We start from the raw sequence: 18,360 nt of genomic DNA on the forward strand, positions 1-18,360 counted from the left end.
TCAGCAATAGTTTCAAGGAGTGTCTAGAACTGGATGTGACTTACAATAGGTCTTACCCCATTTCTACATGTATGTGTACAGTTCATAGTTGGTACTGTAAGGCCCTAACTGTGAGTTGGATTTTGGAACCATGAAACTCCAAGTTCTTTGACCTTTTGGTTCCATTGTGTTCCATCCCCGTGAAAACATACAGGGTTCTGCAACCAACAAGTTCCACTTAAGTAGAAGTAACCTCACAATGCTGTTTTCACTTTATATCTCTCAACTTTCAATTTGTCATGAAAGGCTTGTCCAGTATATAATAGTAGGTTAACAAGATGGTGGGTGGTGGATCTGCCTTTAAAAACAAATAAACAAATCTGGGAGTTTTACCATTTGTTTTTCCTGAGATACCACTCCTCCTTATAGGAACAACTGAAAGTCGATCCATGAGTTGATTTAGAATGATGAGGACCCTGGGATGTGGGGGTGTCAGAAGAAATAGTGTTTATTTCTATAAGCAGCTTTGTCTTTGCTCTCAATGGAAGAATAGTTTTGGATCTGGTCAAGCTGGATTAACTCAAAGTCTATTAGCAAAAATGGCTGGAGTGTGAAGTATTGCTCAATGTTTCATCTGTTTGGATTTTTCTAGTTCCGGCCTCAGGATTCAGAGACCCCCATACCTTGTAGAAGCCTTCCTGCCCTGCTAGATGTTTTAAAATCCTTTCTTCCCAAGCACAGGACTAGCCCACCTACTTTTACATTCTTTTCTTCCCTCCTCTCCTAAGACTCAAATTCCATCAATTAAGAACCCAGGATTTTATTTTATTTATTTTATTTTATTTTATTTTATTTTATTTTATTTTATTTTATTTTATTTATTTATTTATTTATTTTATGATAGTCACACACACACACACACAGAGGCAGAGACACAGGCAGAGGGAGAAGCAGGCTCCATGCACCGGGAGCCCGACGTGGGATTCCATCCCGGGTCTCCAGGATCGCGCCCTGGGCCAAAGGCAGGCACCAAATCACTGCGCCACCCAGGGATCCAGGATTTTATTTACGGTCCCTTCTTCCTCTTCCTTTTTACAGTGTGTAGTTAGCCGTATATAAATATATATTATAAATATATATATTATATTATATATATATATAATGTTTTTTCAGAAATCAGATCATCCATTGCCTCAAGCCTCAAGTTGATATCAAGGACACTGGAAGTCAGCACACCCTGGATGCTACAAACTTATGATGTTCTTGAGAAAAAAGACTAAGCCTTACTGATTTCTCTAGACCCAGAGGTAATGTGTAAGGCTTGTGGGAAATATTTGTTGACTGATAGGTGGAGTGACTGATGATTACATAAAAATAAGTGGGTGGGAAAGAGATAGACCTTGCCTACAGATCTCCAGAAGTGAGGTTTAAAGTGGACGGACAACAATAAGCTGAATAAATGTGAGGGAATATAAGAACGGATAGCTCAGGAACATAGGGTATTGTGGGTGCACAGAATTTTGATAGCTATAGAATTACAGAGGACCTCAGATTTTCCTGAGTGTGGATACACATGGATGTGTGCACACATCTTTCTGTGGATTGTACTATACTAATACAAGAGTAATGAGTATGCAAAAGTAACCGTCATAAAATGAGAAGAGAAAAACTGCAAGAGGTGGCTTAGGTGAGTTAAGAGTTATAGTGATTATAGCTACTTAAGCCTTGAGTAATTTTGAGGCACAGTATCATTAATGGAAAGCAGTAATTTTACTGTAACTGAAAGAACACTAAATTAAGTACAAGAATATGTGATTTTGTTATGTATTGTGCAGGTAGTGTAATTTTGTGCCATAAATTTAAAAATTTATATATGTAAGACTACTGATAAATTTTGCATACCACAGTGCCTGACACACTGTAAATGCTATTAATTATTTATTGGTAAGTTGTAGGTAATCATGCAGAATTCTTCAACTGTGGAATTATAGTGTCAATGGATTAATTGTATGCTGGCTTATATCCCTAACAAAATCACTTGGAAAACATTCAGGTTAGAATAGGTACATTTTCCAATATGATCAGTATGATTTATGTTCTCCTTGTCTGTAACAAATCCATGTATATACATTTGTATATGTATATATTTTTTGAAAGGACAAAAGCCTGGAGATCTGCCTAAAGCAGAAGTTTATTTTGATTATCATCAACAGTGATGCAAAAGTGGTGTGTGTTTTAAAAATATGTAAGTGTATTTTTGCCATGTGAGTAATATTTGTTGGTCTTTGAAATTTAAATCAGAGAATAAATATTGCCAAAAGTCTACTGAATGTAAGGTGAATATAAATTAATTCCTTTGCTCAAGCCAAGGTAGAGAGGATCTAAGTATGTGGAAAATTAACGATAGGTAATTGCTAAATATGAAGGGTTGGAGGTTCATATTGAAGGACACATCTGAATCCAAGTAATGGGAGGTTAAGACCAAGCCAGGAGAGTAGGAGTGTTGTAACTGACACAAATGGGTTTGACGGATGCAGACAGCAGGAAGTGTACTTTAAAGGCCTACTACTGAATCACAGAATTTAAAATCCTTACCACCTTCCTCCTTTATCCTAGCAGATGACCTTCCTTGTACCACACTCTATAGAGAACATATACTATGGAGATCCCTCAACTTCCTGTCCAGTAGGATCATGTTATATTTCAGACAGAATGGGGGGAAAAAAGACATGACACCTAGGTATCATGATTACATTTTTAAATTTCACACATAAATTCTATAACCATGGAAACAGAGAAAAAATTCTAGGTAACATGCTGGATTAGCCAGGGCTCTCCAGAGAAACAGAATCTATCTCTGTCCTCTATCATCTCTCTATCTTCTGTCTATCTGCCTATCTATCTATCTATCTATCTATCTATCATCTATCTATCATCTATCATCTTTCAAGAGGAAGAGGAAGACTTATAAGGAAGTGGTTTACATGATTATGAAGGTGACATAAAGCCAATGTTCCATTTTGAAGGCAGTCAGGCAAAATTCTCTCTTCCTTGGGAGGCCATCAGCCTTTTTGTTTTATTCAGACCTTCAACGGATTGGACAAGACTCATCTACACCAGAGAGGGCAGTCTGCTTTACTCAGTTTACTGATTCAAATGTTAATATCATCAAAAACACCCCACAGAAACACCCTGAGGAACATTTGGCCAAATATCTGCATACCCCATGCCCAGTCAAACTGACATAAAATTAGCCACCACACATGCAAACTCTTCTCTGCTATATTGCGTATCAGAAGACACTGCATTTTGAGGGAAATTCTTGTGGCCCAAGAATTTCACATCCTGGCAAGATGTCATTTACATGTGACAGCAGCAGAAAGGATATTTTAGTTAGGCAAAGGCTCAGAAAGAACCCCGGTACATGTCCTGAAAAACATACTCAAAGATGTGTTATACATCTTTGTATTATAGCCAGTAAAGATGCAAAATTCAGTAACTTAGAAATATGAAACACGGCTGTATGAATAAATACAATAGATAATCATTAATGTCTTGCTGGTATAGCAAAAAGCTTTGACCATCACCAATAATAGCACCAGATCCTCCAAAACAAAAATAAATATTGTCCATAAGACATAAAATGATATTTAAAATTATAATCAAAGAATGGCAAATTCAAATACAAAGCCATTGTTGGAACAATAAAATATTGATCATTCTTAACGTTGTGAAGTGAGACGTCTCTCCTTCACTACTCACAGGCACATTTCTTTTGGAAAACAACTTTGCAATATGAATTAAAAGTCATAAAAATGTTCAAATCCTTTTACTCAACATTTCTGTTTTTAGCAATTTGTCTTAGAATTTAATTCAAGGTATGCACAGGGGTATACAAAAATGTTCATGTAAAAATGAAAGATAAAAACTAACCTAACTTCCAAGACAGGAATGGAGATTGATCACAGCCACTCACACAAGGGAAAGTCATGCAGTTCTTGCAAGCCATGCTTTGAAGCCTAATTAATGATCTGATAGCCCATTTGCTCTATGGTCTTATATGTTAAAGACAAAATATAAATTCAAATACAACAAAGTCTCAATTTTGTTAAATACATTTAGAGAGTTAAGAAGTGGAAGGGTATGTGCCAAGAAGTTACCAATCCTTAATTATAGGCAATAGCTTTTCTACTTTGCATTTCTTTATATTCCCCAACATTTCTTCAGTAGACATTTATTCTAAAAATTAAATCAAGATTATTTACTAAGGATTATTTATAGAAATGTCTATTTAAATTTTGCTTTATTACAAAACCAGCCTAGATTATTTATAAAAGCAAATAATTTGTCCCATTGATAAGCCTACAAAAAACAGAATATTTTATACTGCTACTGGAGCAGGGGAGGAGAGTTTTAATTAGCATGATTTTTGTGGAAATAAATTTAAAAATTGTGTAAAAAATGGCTTCCACAGAATTTATTTTTGACTCAGCAATTTAATTTATTGGACTATATCTTAAAGGCATAAAAATGCTCTGAAAGATGTATAAATATGGATTTCAATTGCAAAGCATTTGGAACAACCCAACTGTTAATAGTAAATGAATGGCTGAATAAAAAATTGTGGGTTCATTTGCTGTAATATTGGTCACTCATTAGAGATCATGTCAAAAATAATTCAATGAGAGGCATCTGGGTGGTTCATGCCATTAAGCATCTAGCCTTCAGCTCAGGTCATGATCTCAGAGTCCCTGGGATGGAGCCCCACATGGGGCTCCCTGCTCAGGGGAGTCTGCTTCTGCCTCTGCCCCTCCCCTCTGCTTGTGCTCTCTCTCTGGATCTCTCTCTCAAATAAATAAATAAATTCTTAAAAAAAAATTAAAAGGAAGAGAAAATACATGCATAGTGCTTTATTCTATTTATTAAAAAAAAGTTCAAATCTGTGAAGTTCAAGGATCAATTGTACATTTCCCAGCTTGTACCATATTTATTAGTGTCACTGAGTGATGAACATGAACAGGCTTTTCGAACCAGAAGGATTAGATAGGATCCAAGCAATAAGAAACTACTTTTCCTCATGGCTGCTTCTGCAAACCTTGCTCTGTGGATCTGTCTTCTTGCTCTTTGGTAAAATACTTCCATGCCCCAGAGCTTTCACCCTCCCTCAGATAGTGACAAATCCTCTTTCAGATGGTAGGAAGTCCAGATGGTATGAAGTCCAGCCCGTGTGATGTCAGAATGCCAAGTTCTCAACCCATTTCAAACTTTTCCTTCTTCCCTAGTTCAGGTCTGATTACTCAACCAAATTTGAAACTGTTCTTGCTCCCCCAGTTGAGGTCAAACTTAGAATGATGAAATGGAGATGAAAGTTTCTTCTCTATCTTCCTTTGGCCTCTCCTTGCTGCTTTTTGGGCCCCTCCAGAGCTAGCACCCACTGAGGAAGTAGCATGAAAGGTGTACCAGCTCAGTACTTTTACCATCCGTTAGTGACTTCTTCGTCAAATAGTTTCCAAATGCTGATTCTTCCTCTAGGGGCTGTTCTTCGAGATTTATTAAAGACCTCTTCACCTCCCACTGCTATCTATCTCTGAGGATCACTCACTGGTCCCTAGCATGCATGATGGCTTTTCCAACTGGCTTCTTGCTCTCTGCTTTCTGCTCCTTCCCTTAGCTTCTGCATTGATGGTTAGCTTCCAGCCTCTATTGTGCAGATTATCCTGTCCCAGGAAAGACCTGTTCTTAGGCAGAGTCCTTTCAGAGGTAATCCATGGCTTGAACTTCTGCAAGCTCCATGTCTATGGGATGGACACACACACACACACACACACACACACACACATTCTTCCATCTATATGCAAACTGACTGGTAGCAGTCCTGGTCTCTGACAGCCCAGCGCTTCCACCTTTAACCACAAACTCATTCCTTCAGATATTTCAGAGCATAGGTCAAATGTTAGTCTGTGACTTTACCAAACTCCAGGAGAACAGGGCTCTCTGTGCAATTCTCTTTAAGAACTCCCTACTTGGCTTGTGGTGAAGGGAAACATCCTCCTCCCCTTCCCTATTTTGAAGAGGAAAACACACAACACACCAAGAACTCTTTCCAGAGAAAACCTCACTATTGGCCTCTTCATATAGCCTGAAGGGGTTGGTGGGGCTAATGCTAGAAGAACCAGTCTCATAGTCCCTTAATATACCTGCAGATGTCTAGAACCTTGTTTTTTAGCACATGGATGTTTGTCAACGATTGCATTTGGTCTGTCTTTGGCATCTTTGTCTAAACCCTAGATAGAAAGTTACATTTAATATCCTGCTAAGGATATACATATCCTTCCAGTTACATGATAGTATTTTTAGTGACGACTGCCCTTATGGATGATGACACAATCAGGAGTTACAGAGAAAGCAGATGTGACACGTACACATTACAGCCTAAACCCATATAACCAATGTAGGCATTGAGGAGAAACAATTAGCAGATTTTAACATTCTACTTTTTGTCTATCTCCACTGCTCAGGATGCCCAAGAAAGCCCCTTGCCATGGATATGGTTTGAGAATATACAAGCATCACCTGGTTGTTAAGTGAAAATGTGGAAAGAGATAGATTCCCCTTACTAAGGGCAAAATCAGGACAGAAATTCATAGATAACAATTTATTTTTGAAACAGAAGAGAAAATGACACAGTAGAGATGGCAATGCTTAGTGGATATTGTATCCTCTCTAGTTTTCCAGCCTAACTTGGTTAGGCTTTTGGTTATGTGACGAGCTCCAGCAAATGGGTTGAAGGCAGTTAAGAGAGGTGGGAGTTGTCCTTGTTCTTTTTTCTCCTTTTGTGGTTCCACGTTGAAATGGTAGCATCCCGAGATGGTGGAATGCCCTTTATCCTCAATACCTGAATAAATCTGTGGAACAGAGTTCCCTTTCAATAAGCCCTGGATAGCATGAACAAGAAATAAATCTCAGCTGTGCTAAGCTATTGGAATGTGGGGGATTATATGTAACCATGGCTACCTTATCCTGTCTTGACTAATCAAGTAGAACTAATGAATTAGTCTTCAACTCTAATAATAATTAGCTAGAATTTGTCTTGCCTGCCTTCCTGTGTTTATATCTGCCTCTTCTCTTTTTTTCTTCACTCTTGAGATCGTGTTGGCTCATCTTTTTCTCCTTCATGGTTTTCTCGGTCTCAGAACTCCAATCATCAAAATATATAAAAATTCCTATGAACCATTCTAACTCTACCCCACTACTCAGCCACAGTTTATCACCTTTTTTTTCATAATCCCGAGACATTCCTAGCTAATGCCTAGATAATTCCTTACCAATCCGTTGCCTTATTTATCTTGTGTACTACATCATACAGCTTTAATTGTTTAGAAACATATTGCTCATGAATGTAACATGAACCCTTCTTAGGGCGACATTCAAGGCCCTTTGTATCAGCTTCATCTGCTCCTTGCAGTTATAATTACTGGTATTTCCCAACATTCCCCTGTGACCTCAAATAAGGCTGATCCTCCTCCTCACACTACATCATGTTATGCCTGCGCCCATTAGATGCTCTCTGGTGTCTGTCCAGACTCTGGCCACCCTTCCAGCCCAGTGTAGGTGCCATATCCTCCTGGAGGGTGCCACTAACTAGGTCTTGGAGGTCTCTCCTTCTGAACTCTTCTGCACCATCTAAAGCACTTACTTGATTGCTCACCTGTGTGCTTTTTCAGAATCTGCCAAGGAAATTGTAGTTTTGTCTTCAATAAATTCTTATAGATGTCTCCATTCAGACTCTAAGGAATAATCTTTTCATCAATCCTCTGCTTTAATAACCATCTCGAGAAATAAAGTATGTAAATCACATCTAATTTTCTCATCTTAAGCATCAATCAATGACTTGGAAAAAGTAGGAGCCTGAACAATAATACTGAATTGTAAATGTTAACTACAAAATTCTATTTATTATTTAAGTTATGAGCAGTTTTTCTTTTAATTGCTCTGTAAGATACCTGAAGTTTCAGTTTTGTCAAGGGAATTTATGAATTGATCTCTGATTATGAACTTATTTCAAATTTACATATCATTGACAATTTACTTACTGAAATGTGTTCCTTAAGTAACCAAGTGTTACAGTTTGAATTGTATACCCCAAATAGATTTGTTGAAGCCCTAACCTCCAGTACCCCAGAATGTGACTTTATTTGTAACTAGAGTCAATGCAAATATGATTAGTTAAGGTGAGGTCATACTGGAAGGAGTAAGTTAGGCCCTTAATCCAATATGACCGGTCTCCTTATATGATAGACATATACAGAGAAAAGATGTCAATGTGGAAACAGAGGCAGAGGTTGGGGTGATGCATCTACAAGCCAAGGAATGCCAAACCTCCTCTACGACAATCAGAATCTGAGAGGCATGGAAAGATTATCCTTCAGAACCTACAAGAGGAACCAACACTGCCAACACCTTGATTTTGGCTTCTAGCTTCCAGAACTGTGAGACAATACATATCCATTGTTTTAAGCCACACAGTTTGTGGTACTTTGTTAAATTAGCCCTGGGAAACTTATATACCAAGTTTTCAACATAACCACATTAACAGGAAGTACCATGTCATAGGACCCAGCAAACTATGACCAATGTACCAAATCCTGTCCATCATCTTTTTATAAATAAAGCATTATTAGAACATAGCCGTACTCATTACATATCATCATAGCTGCTTATATATTCCTATGGCAGAGTGAGTACTTTTGAAGAGACTATTTGGCCTAAAATATTTACTATCTAGTTTTTTACAGAATCAGCTGGCCAATTCTTGCTATATCCTACTAAGCCTTTCATTAAAAGATTGAAAATTCTAACAGATTTTCATTTAGCTCCCAAGGCTAAAAATCCATTATTACATATATTAATCAGGGAGGGCTATGCTGGGAAACGTAACAGCTATTTCCCAAATCTCAGCATTTTAACATGGTAAACATTTATTTTTCACCCATCTAATGTCTACTGTGGGTTTGAAGACTCCATTCTGCAGTGATTTGCAGGGTAGGCTACTTCCATCTCCACCACTGCATACTTTTCTCTAAACCCTGTAGATTTGCAAAAAGTGGAGAATTGCTCAAAGTCTTTTCATGGCTCTGGTTAGCAGCAACATACTTCATTTACTCTTACAACCATTATGTGACTGGAAAAAGCAGGAGAACAAATAGGTTATTTATGAGTACTAGTATGCCCATCACAGTAATACTCAAGTAGTGTTAGTCTCATAAAATTAGCATTTCACTGGCTCCTGGAACGAAAAATATATACTCTCATCATCGATACTGGAAGATTCACAGATAAGTTCTACTTATAATCAGGGAATTCCTTAGGAATCTCTAGTATCTATTCATGAGCTTGTGATCTTTATAAATGGTGGGAGTAAGATTTTGTGCAACACTGTAAATAATGTTTTCTTTCCTTTTGCTGTTGCCAGAGACACACCTTGTGTGATTTCGCACACATTATAATTAATAACTCCAATAAAAGAACAGGGGTACCTGGGTGGCTCAGTCATTGGCACGTGTGACTCTCGATTTCCACTCAGTTCATGATCTCAGGGTTGTGAGATTGAGCCTTTCATCAGGCTCCATGCTGAGTGTAGAATCTGTTAGGATTCTCTCCCTCTTCCTTTGCTCCCTTGCCCCACTGCTTACACTCTCTCTCTCTAAAAATAAATGAATAAATAAATAAATAAATAAATAAATAAATAAATAAATAAAATCTCAATATGTAGACACTGGCACCAGGCTATATGCATATGTCAGCATTATTATTAATCCCGGTCTTTTTCATACATAAAAAGAACTGGCTCCAAAAGTCACACATTTTAGTCATATATGTAGACAGATAAATTAGATCTGTAGATTTTTCCATATAGGTTTGTAGGTGTTTTGCTGGACACAAGTAAATAAATTAAAAACAGTAAAATATCACACAAAAGTAAGTGTTCTTAATCCCAGCTATTATTCCCTAACTGGAAGAGAATCAAAGAGTGAAATGAGGGTCAGTAGTGTATTGATCCATCTTCCCTCTGCCCTGTGAAGAGACTCATTAGGAAAAGAGGTCAGTGGGTGCTTGGGAAGGAAAGAGCCTTAGATAAGGTTTATGGCCCATGGTGTCCAGATACCTCAACTGCAGTGCTTGTTTCCCTGTGATGACAGGGCATGTTCAGATGTTCTGAGGATTAGGCAATTCTTCATGCTGCCCTCCTGCCGTTGGGCACTCCCAAGTCCCTTACATCGTGTCCCAGTTTATGCTTTCACCTCATTGCCAATGGATCCCTCTGCCAGCATGGCAGGCGGAGGAAGAATGTGTGGTTCCTCCTCCAGTATTTCCTCACCTTTACCAGTGCTCCCCGGCTTAGGACATCCATGGGAATGGGTGAACCTCTCTGTGATCTTTGCCTTTCCTTAAAAAGTTTGTTTTTCTATATCCACTCAGTTTGATTATTTCTTCTCAATCACTTTGGTGACATTTCAGCCTTGAGGTTTATCTGAAATGTGATCATTGCTGATTGATTGGTTCTAGAGAAGCTGATACAGCCATCTCAAAAGTTAGCGAGAGTCAGGTGCTTTTGTTCTCCTTTGGATCGAGGATGGTCAAATCAGTTAACTTTAAAACATAATTGTGTACTCCAGTTTTCCTCATAAAATCTCAAAATCATGGTGTAATCACTTGAAGTATTAAACGGTATAAATATGCTTATCCAGGCAAAATGTAAATAAAGCCAAGAAAATAATGATCTGGAAAAAAAGAAGTAGAACTTTATCACACACACTCAGTGTGATGATAAATATGTATTAAATCTATAGATAACACTGTGAATTCACGCTTCTTACAGAAAGAGAGCTCACAGAAAGTGAGCTTTTAAAATCTAAAATCAAGTTCTGTAATAACATTGAGCCGCTGAACTCAATAAATTTTTAAAAATTGTTCACATTTGTGAAGCAAAAAAAAAAATTGAGTTTCAGCAGTAGATGATGTTAGTTTTACATAAATTTGACCAATCGCACATACAATGCTATGAAAAATCCACCACTTCCCAAGTGCTGATGTCAGAGCTGGACTCCATTGGACCCAAATTGGATCCTCATATAAAGTTTATAATGTTTGTCTACATACTTAATCACATCTATTTGCATTGATTCTTACAAGAATCCCACAAAGTAGGTATTATGATCTTCGTTTTGAGGTTTGAGAAACAGGCCTCACTGAGTGAGTGATCACCTACCTGTCAGGTGGTCTGTTAGGTTCTGTTAGGCTCACGGAACAGTAAATTATCTTGAAGACCAGATCTCTGACTCCCTGTATGTGTTCAAGAGGCCAAAGAAACAGGATTGTTTCTGACAATGTGATTGTCAGTTCTTAATTAGCAACCAGAGCTCCTAGTTCATTGAAATGTTTAGATATTTCCATCCTTGGAGTCTTCATAAATGGCTCTGTTCACTGCCTGCTGGAAGTTCTTCCCATATAATGTCTCTGTTCACCCTTGATATGAGTCTACCTGCTTATTCCAGGCATTTTCATCTTGTTCTTAGGTATGTTTCATTGGTAGAGGGTTGGGGATGGCTTTTAATTTACTTTAGGCACATTTTATGTGTAAAGTTTATAATCCTGAACATAGTGAAATAAGTGATCTGATCATTTCTAAATGAGAAACGCTAAGGAAGTTTCATTTAGGAAAAAATGAATTTTATTTTTGTCATAAGATTATTTGATGTTTTCCATGTTCCTACAAGCACCCAGTGCATGCAAAAATTTGAAAAGTAATTTTTCTGAGATCCATATTAATTATTTCAAGAAAAATGTGTGGATATAATTGGAAAATTCCTGAAATGTAATCAAATAGCAATAAAATATTCATTAATAGCTGAAATGTATTAAAATCCAGGACCTTTCCACAATCCCTATATTTGATGTATATTGGCAAATTTTTCTTTTACTCTGGCTATCAGGAAGCTCAGAGTCTAATTTATGGCCTAATTTCCATTAACTATATCTTAATGCCATTCTCCATTTCTCTCACAAGTTTCATATTGACAAGATATATGTTTTAATTATAATTTGCCTCAATACCATTATGGAAACTGATGTGATTTGTTGAACATTGTTTCAGTGTTTATTGAGCACTTATTATCTAATCGATCGGTGGATACAAAGATAAATGACTCTTCCCTCCAGCAAATCATGAATTCACAATATACAAATAAATAAATATGCAAACAAACAAATAGCACAAGCATAAGGTCCAAAATCCTGCATGAATTTTTTGTTGAACAAATGTATAAATTAGTGCCTGGCTAGAAAAATAGTAAAGTGTAAGACATTTTAAAACATAACATTTTAAAAAATAAAATTTCAGAGAAAACCACGTTAAATACTTAAAGTTGGGGGGGAAATGCAACTTATTTGAGAGTGATTTCAAGAGACAGAACCAGCGTCTGTGGGGCTCAGCAGTTATGGTGCATAGACCACTTCATGGTGTTCCAGGGTCCCACCTTGCCTCCCTATATTTGATGTAGGTTGGAATCCGTGTTATACTGTTGATCTCACCTGCCTTGAGCACGTGGTATGAAATCTGAAGAGCTCTCTGAAGAACCCAAAAGACTTTATTCTCAGGTCATGTTCAGTTGGGTTACTCTATTGGGCATTGAAACACTTTCCTTCATCCGCCATCTCACAAGGACCCACCATAGCGGGAAAGATCTTTTGAAATGGGAGAGAAAAAAGTATAAAAGGGCATAAAAAAAAAAAATCGATCCCAAAGTGAAGTCTTGGCAGTTCAGAGCAACAGGATCTCTAGAGTTGCACACTTTCACACAACTAGTAATGTCTTACAAATACGTGAAACATGCGAAGAATTGGTTTGGAAAGAAAAAAAAGTTTTTATGGAGATGCCGCAGAAGGCTTTCAGAGTATCTACTGCTGAAAGCACAGGAAAGGTTATTAAATGGTCTGATGTAGTCATAAGCATCTTATATTTTCCAAAAATGAGCAAAGGAGTTCCTTTTCAGCAGCAAGCCAGCACACGAGGGATTGTACAGTTCATGAAGCATTCTGTAATCCTGCAGTCCATCTTCTGAAAGACCTGTACAAGGTAAACAGCTTTTTCTTTCCTTTCTTTTCCCATTTTATCTTGAGAATGAGGACGGTTAAGGCAAAGAAAGTGAAGAGCTTCGCAAAGGCACTCCGCAGATTTGGCTAAAGTGAATTCCTCCTACCTCTGCTTGTTATCAAAGCTGCCTGTGGTACAGAAAGTGCTTTGGGCCACACACATTTCAACTTGTAAATGTGTTGCAAAACACGAGTAAGACTTGCTAGAGAGGTCTCATCTTGTGCAATAAAAGTAGGTGAAAGTTGAAAGTATTCAGGTCACCCAAAATTGTCCCAATAGATCAGATTTTACCCTGTTCCCCATCTCTCCCAAATTCATTAGTCCGCTGAAATATAATAGTTTATGTTAAAAACGGTCAATAGGTGAATGGCCTAAATGTTCACAGTACATTTAGATATAGAAGCATCCAAGGAAAGAGATACCAAGTCAAACCCCTCTTTGAAAGAACCTTACAAATGAGGACAAGTGAAGAGATAGGAGATTTCACCCCTGGGTGTACCATAAACTATTTCGAATCAAAGCCTCACTGACTTTAATCTGAGGCACTAACAGCCAAGAGAAGATTAATAAAGGCTATAAACACTTGACTTGTATCTGGGTGGGTTTTTTATAATGTGCCCTGCAATGGGGGATGGTAAACAATCCAGGCCTAGAGTGTTCCTCCTCTGCCTTCTGCTTCCTGCACCCCTCAGCTGAACAAACACGCAGACACAAGATTTCCTTCTCCAAACACGCTGTGTGGGTGAAAAGCCTTCATTCATTTTTATTTTTATTTGTTTATTTATTTACAAATGAGCAGGGGAGAGAGGGGCAGAGGGAGAGGGAGAAGCAGACTCCCCGCTGAGCAGGGAGCCTGACTCAGGGATGGATCCCAGGACCCTGGGATCATGATCTGAGCTGAAAGCAGATACTCAACCGACTGAACCACCTGGGCACCCCTGAAAAACCTTTAGATCTGATTTTTCCCTGTGTCCATTTTAGTACTTATTTACTTGAACTTTCTAGGTCTCATTTATGTGATCCCTCTTTCTGGGTTTTGACATTCTTTGCGTTTCTGTTTTCTGAGGGCCTTCATCAGAGCTGGCCTGTTGAGTGCCTGTCAAGTCTGCTTTGAGTCTTGACCACACCGAGGCTTAGGGCTGGCTGGCTCTAAACAAAACCGTGGCAGAGAAATGATAGTTCAACACTAGGGCCCTCACTTATGGAACTTTCTTCATTTTGCCCTGATACTTACCCACTTTGTTCCCCTTTCTTTCTCTCCTTCTCCATCAGTCACCATTTTAAACCCAAATGCTATCCCCCCCCATCCCTCCACAAGGCTCCATGGCACCTGGCTCACCTCTCCTTGTCGGGGCTCCTGTATGCTTGGATGCCCCTTCCAGGTCTGACTTCACTGGTAAGTGTTGGGTGCTGCCCTAGCACATGCTGGCTGCTTGGTGCTCTGGTATGGAGGCGATGCACTCCAGGCCTTCTTTTCTTTTCTGGCCCACCTGCACTGTCACAGTGGCCTCCTGGAGACTGTATTAAGGATTATGGGACGAGCTTGTCAAAGAGAACAAACAGGCTCCCCTCAGTCCTGTGCTATCGATTCCTTAGATCTAGACTGGGGCCTGGAAGCTTTGTATTTAAAACGTGATCCAGGTAATTCTTAAGCAATCATAACAGATAGGAATTTGGGATGGCTGCTTCTACTCCCAAGAGAGTTCAAACAGGATGTGTTTTAGATAGACAGGCAGAGAAGGAAGAAACCTGTTAGAGGCATTTGTTTAAACTGCTAAAGTTTCAAGGAAGTCCAGGACCCAGCATAAGCCTTTTCCAAGAATAATAGGTTGTGGGGCCCAGCAGCCCCCTCACCCCACTGTTACTTTGTTTGCCTAAAGGGAGCTATAGAGGATGTTAGAGATAAGGTGGGGTGAAGCCAGTCCAGGTGCAGCCTACTGATAGCCAATGGAGAGGCTTCTACTCAGAAAATCCCCCTCTGAGTCACAAAACTCGTCTTTTTTTTTTAATAATAAATTTATTTTTTATTGGTGTTCAATTTGCTAACATACAGAATAACACCCAGTGCTCATCCCGTCAAGTGCCCCCCTCAGTGCCCGTCATCCATTCACCCCCACCCCCCACCCTCCTCCCCTTCCACCACCCCTAGTTCGTTTCCCAGAGTTAGGAGTCTTCATGTTCTGTCTCCCTTTCTGATATTTCCTACCCATTTCTTCTTTTGAAACATCGTTTTAAGCAATGATTTCTAGAGGAGAATATTTACAAGTTCAAGCTACCAGGGATGTACCGTCCCCTCTATTTGCATAGTTCAGCCCTTCTCAAACCTTTTGGTCTCAGGAAACCTATGCTCTTAAAAATGGTTGATGACCCCAAAGAGCTTTTTTTTTTTTAAAAGAAAGATTTTATTTATTTATTCATGAGAGACAAGAGAGAGAGGCAGACACACAGGCAGAGGGAGAAGCAGGCTCCATGCAGGGAGCCCAACATGAGACTCGACCCCAGGTCTCCAGGATCACGTCCTGGGCTGAAGGCAGACGCTAAACCACTGAGCCACCCGGGCTGCCCCCCAAAGAGCTTTTTTAAATTGTGAGTTGTATTTATCAATATTTAATTATATCTGAAATTAAAACTAGGAAATATTTTTAATATTTACTTATTGATTCATTTAAAATAATGGTAAGAAACCATTACATCAGTGTAAGTTATTTGTATGAAAAGTAATTGTATTGTCCAAAACAAAAATATAGAGGGAGAATGTATCACTGTTTTACATTTTTACAAATCTCTTTAATGTTTGGCTTAAAAGTCGAGACATTGGAGCCTCATATCTGCTTCTGTGCTCAGTCCAATGAGTAAGAAGCAATATCACAGGTCATGTAGCCTCTGGAGGATATTCCCATCCACACGAGGGACAATGAAACTCACAAAAGCCAACATCTTGGTACTATTATCAAAACAGTTTTGATCTTGTGGGTCCCCTGCAACGTTGTGGGGATCCTTGGCACACACTTTGAGAACCATCCTCTCCCATCTTGTTTCTTGATTCTCATATGGACATAATTTTATGTAGAGATATATTGGAATAATTTTCTTTGTGAACAAAGCTTACCAATAGTGGTTTTTAATACCGCTTTTATGAATGTTCAAGAAGAAAATGTCAAAGCTGCGCATGAAGTCTTTTGCAAATGTGTGTTAAATAATCTTCCTAAGTTTAACTCAGTACCATGTTTATTCTTGCCAGGAAACATTTTATCTCTCTCTCTCTCTCTTTTTTTTTTTTGCCTTTTTAAAAAATTTAAATTCAATTAGCCAACATAAAGTACATACTTAGTGTCAGATGTGGTGTTCAGTGATTTACCAGTTATGTATAACACCCAGTGCTCATCACATCATGTGCCAGGCAACATTTTATCTCGAAAAGATTGCACCTTCTGGAAATTAAAAAAAAAAAAGAATCTAGGAATTGGTACAAATGGTAGTAGAATGTATGACACGTGTCATGTATTCATGACCTGGGGACACAGTTCACTCCTGGAAACGGGAAGTTTCGATTCATCTTTGGGGAGGGTGTGTCATGGAACAGCAGCTGGATTTAGCTTGTCAAGTAAACGTCAGCAGTGGATGACCATCCCTTATGGAGTATGCACTACTAAAGATTAAAATGGTAAAGGAAGTCTGCTGTTGACCTTGTAGGTAATATAAAGGCAGTGAGAGTACACGGTGTGTGCACATGCACAAGTATGTGTGTGTGTGTGTGCACGTGTGGTACACCGTATTACGGCATATCTACAGGCAAGACCTTCCAACGTGGGACATACAGGTTATATCTCTGTGTATTTCACTGTTCACAGTTACGCCCACCCCACTGTCACCCATGCATAGATGTCTGGAAAGGACTGAAGCCCTCCATTCTGTTCCTGCCCTGAAAGTGGGGGTGAGTTTCTGATGCCATATCCCGAAGCAATGCGAAACGAGGCAGTGATCTTTGTGAAGTGGGGGAGGTTATTTTCTTCAATGACAACAACCATTTTGCAGAGTAAACATTGTAGGCTAATGAGCCTCCTTAAATTCCAGCGTGTCATGGACTTGTAGTGTTGCAAATTAAAAATAGCAATATGTGGGGCTGTAGAAAACCCTGCACAATACTTAGAGTGTACCCATTGACTTAATTGCCTGAAAAATCTCTGCAATTATTTTATCAGCCCAGAATCAAGGAAATGACTATTTCAAGACAGAAGAGTGTAGAGGGTGGACCAAAGAGAGAGGAGAAAACAGGGAATCCCAGGAGCTGATGGTGAGTCAAAATGACAAGGGAAGATGAGGACAGAGTCAGGATCCAGCTGGAGACTTCTTCATGCTTGGATAAAGATTTTGGCAGTGGCATAGCACAATGTATTTTTTTATTTAACAATTTGTAGTCAGTGTGGGTTATTGATCGTTACTTAGCTCAGTTCAGTTTTTTTGAGCACCCACTCTGTGTGCCACATGGTGCATCAGACGTGAGGGACAAAGGTGCATCAGATGTCACTCCTGCCCTCATGTGTGCCACATGGTGCATCAGACGTGAGGGACAAAGGTGCATCAGATGTCACTCCTGCCCTCAGGGAAGGGAGGCCCATCAGAAAGGACACGCTATCCTAGTGTGATGCAGCACACTTTCTCTTACTGCTAAACGCAACATTCATTTTCATGTTCACGTGCTATATAGCACATCCATTTTGTGACCAGTTATTGAAACCACAGATCTTTGAGTGTGCAAAGAGTTCCTTTTCAGAGAGGCTTTCCCATATTTCCCAAAGATGGGAAAATGTATTTTCTAATCCCTGCCTTCAGCTAAATATACGTATAAGCCTTTGTGTGAAGTACCATTTACTGCAACTCATTTAAGCTGGGATATATCGTGCAAAGTCGGAGAACAATAGGATATCCAGGAATCTCTTCTATAGCAAGTTGAATAACTATAATTAAGGAGAATTTTGAAAATGCGGTGGCCTCAAAACACAAGTGGCTACCGAATAGTAACCAAGCAAACTTGGGGTAGCTACAATCAGAGAAAGAACGAACACATTAGCAGCATAGCAAGTAAGAGGATATGATTCCTTAAAAGAAGAGGGGGCTATTTTAGTGACTGGGCTGTAGAAAATCAGGTCAGACAAGAAGGAAAAAGACCTTCTCTGAAGACGCTATTTGTTGTCTACGTCCCTTACCTGAATTTGTATCCATGGATA

General features: G+C 38.9%; 1 long non-coding RNA gene across 4 annotated transcripts in view; it reads left to right on the plus strand.

Annotated features, from left to right (window-relative positions):
- The window catches only part of LOC144306395 (uncharacterized), a 79,440-nt gene that overhangs the window by 53,734 nt on the left and 7,346 nt on the right, over positions 1-18,360 (plus strand). For 3 of the 4 annotated variants that reach the window (XR_013373476.1, XR_013373472.1, XR_013373475.1), the window contains 2 exons: positions 1,153-1,286; positions 16,984-17,066. This is a non-coding gene — a long non-coding RNA (uncharacterized LOC144306395). The remainder of the gene's footprint in view (positions 1-1,152; positions 1,287-16,983; positions 17,067-18,360) is intronic. The other variant, XR_013373473.1, reaches the window with a different exon arrangement.

This window comes from Canis aureus, chromosome 37, assembly GCF_053574225.1.
Source record: "Canis aureus isolate CA01 chromosome 37, VMU_Caureus_v.1.0, whole genome shotgun sequence".
Taxonomy (NCBI): domain Eukaryota; kingdom Metazoa; phylum Chordata; class Mammalia; order Carnivora; family Canidae; genus Canis; species Canis aureus.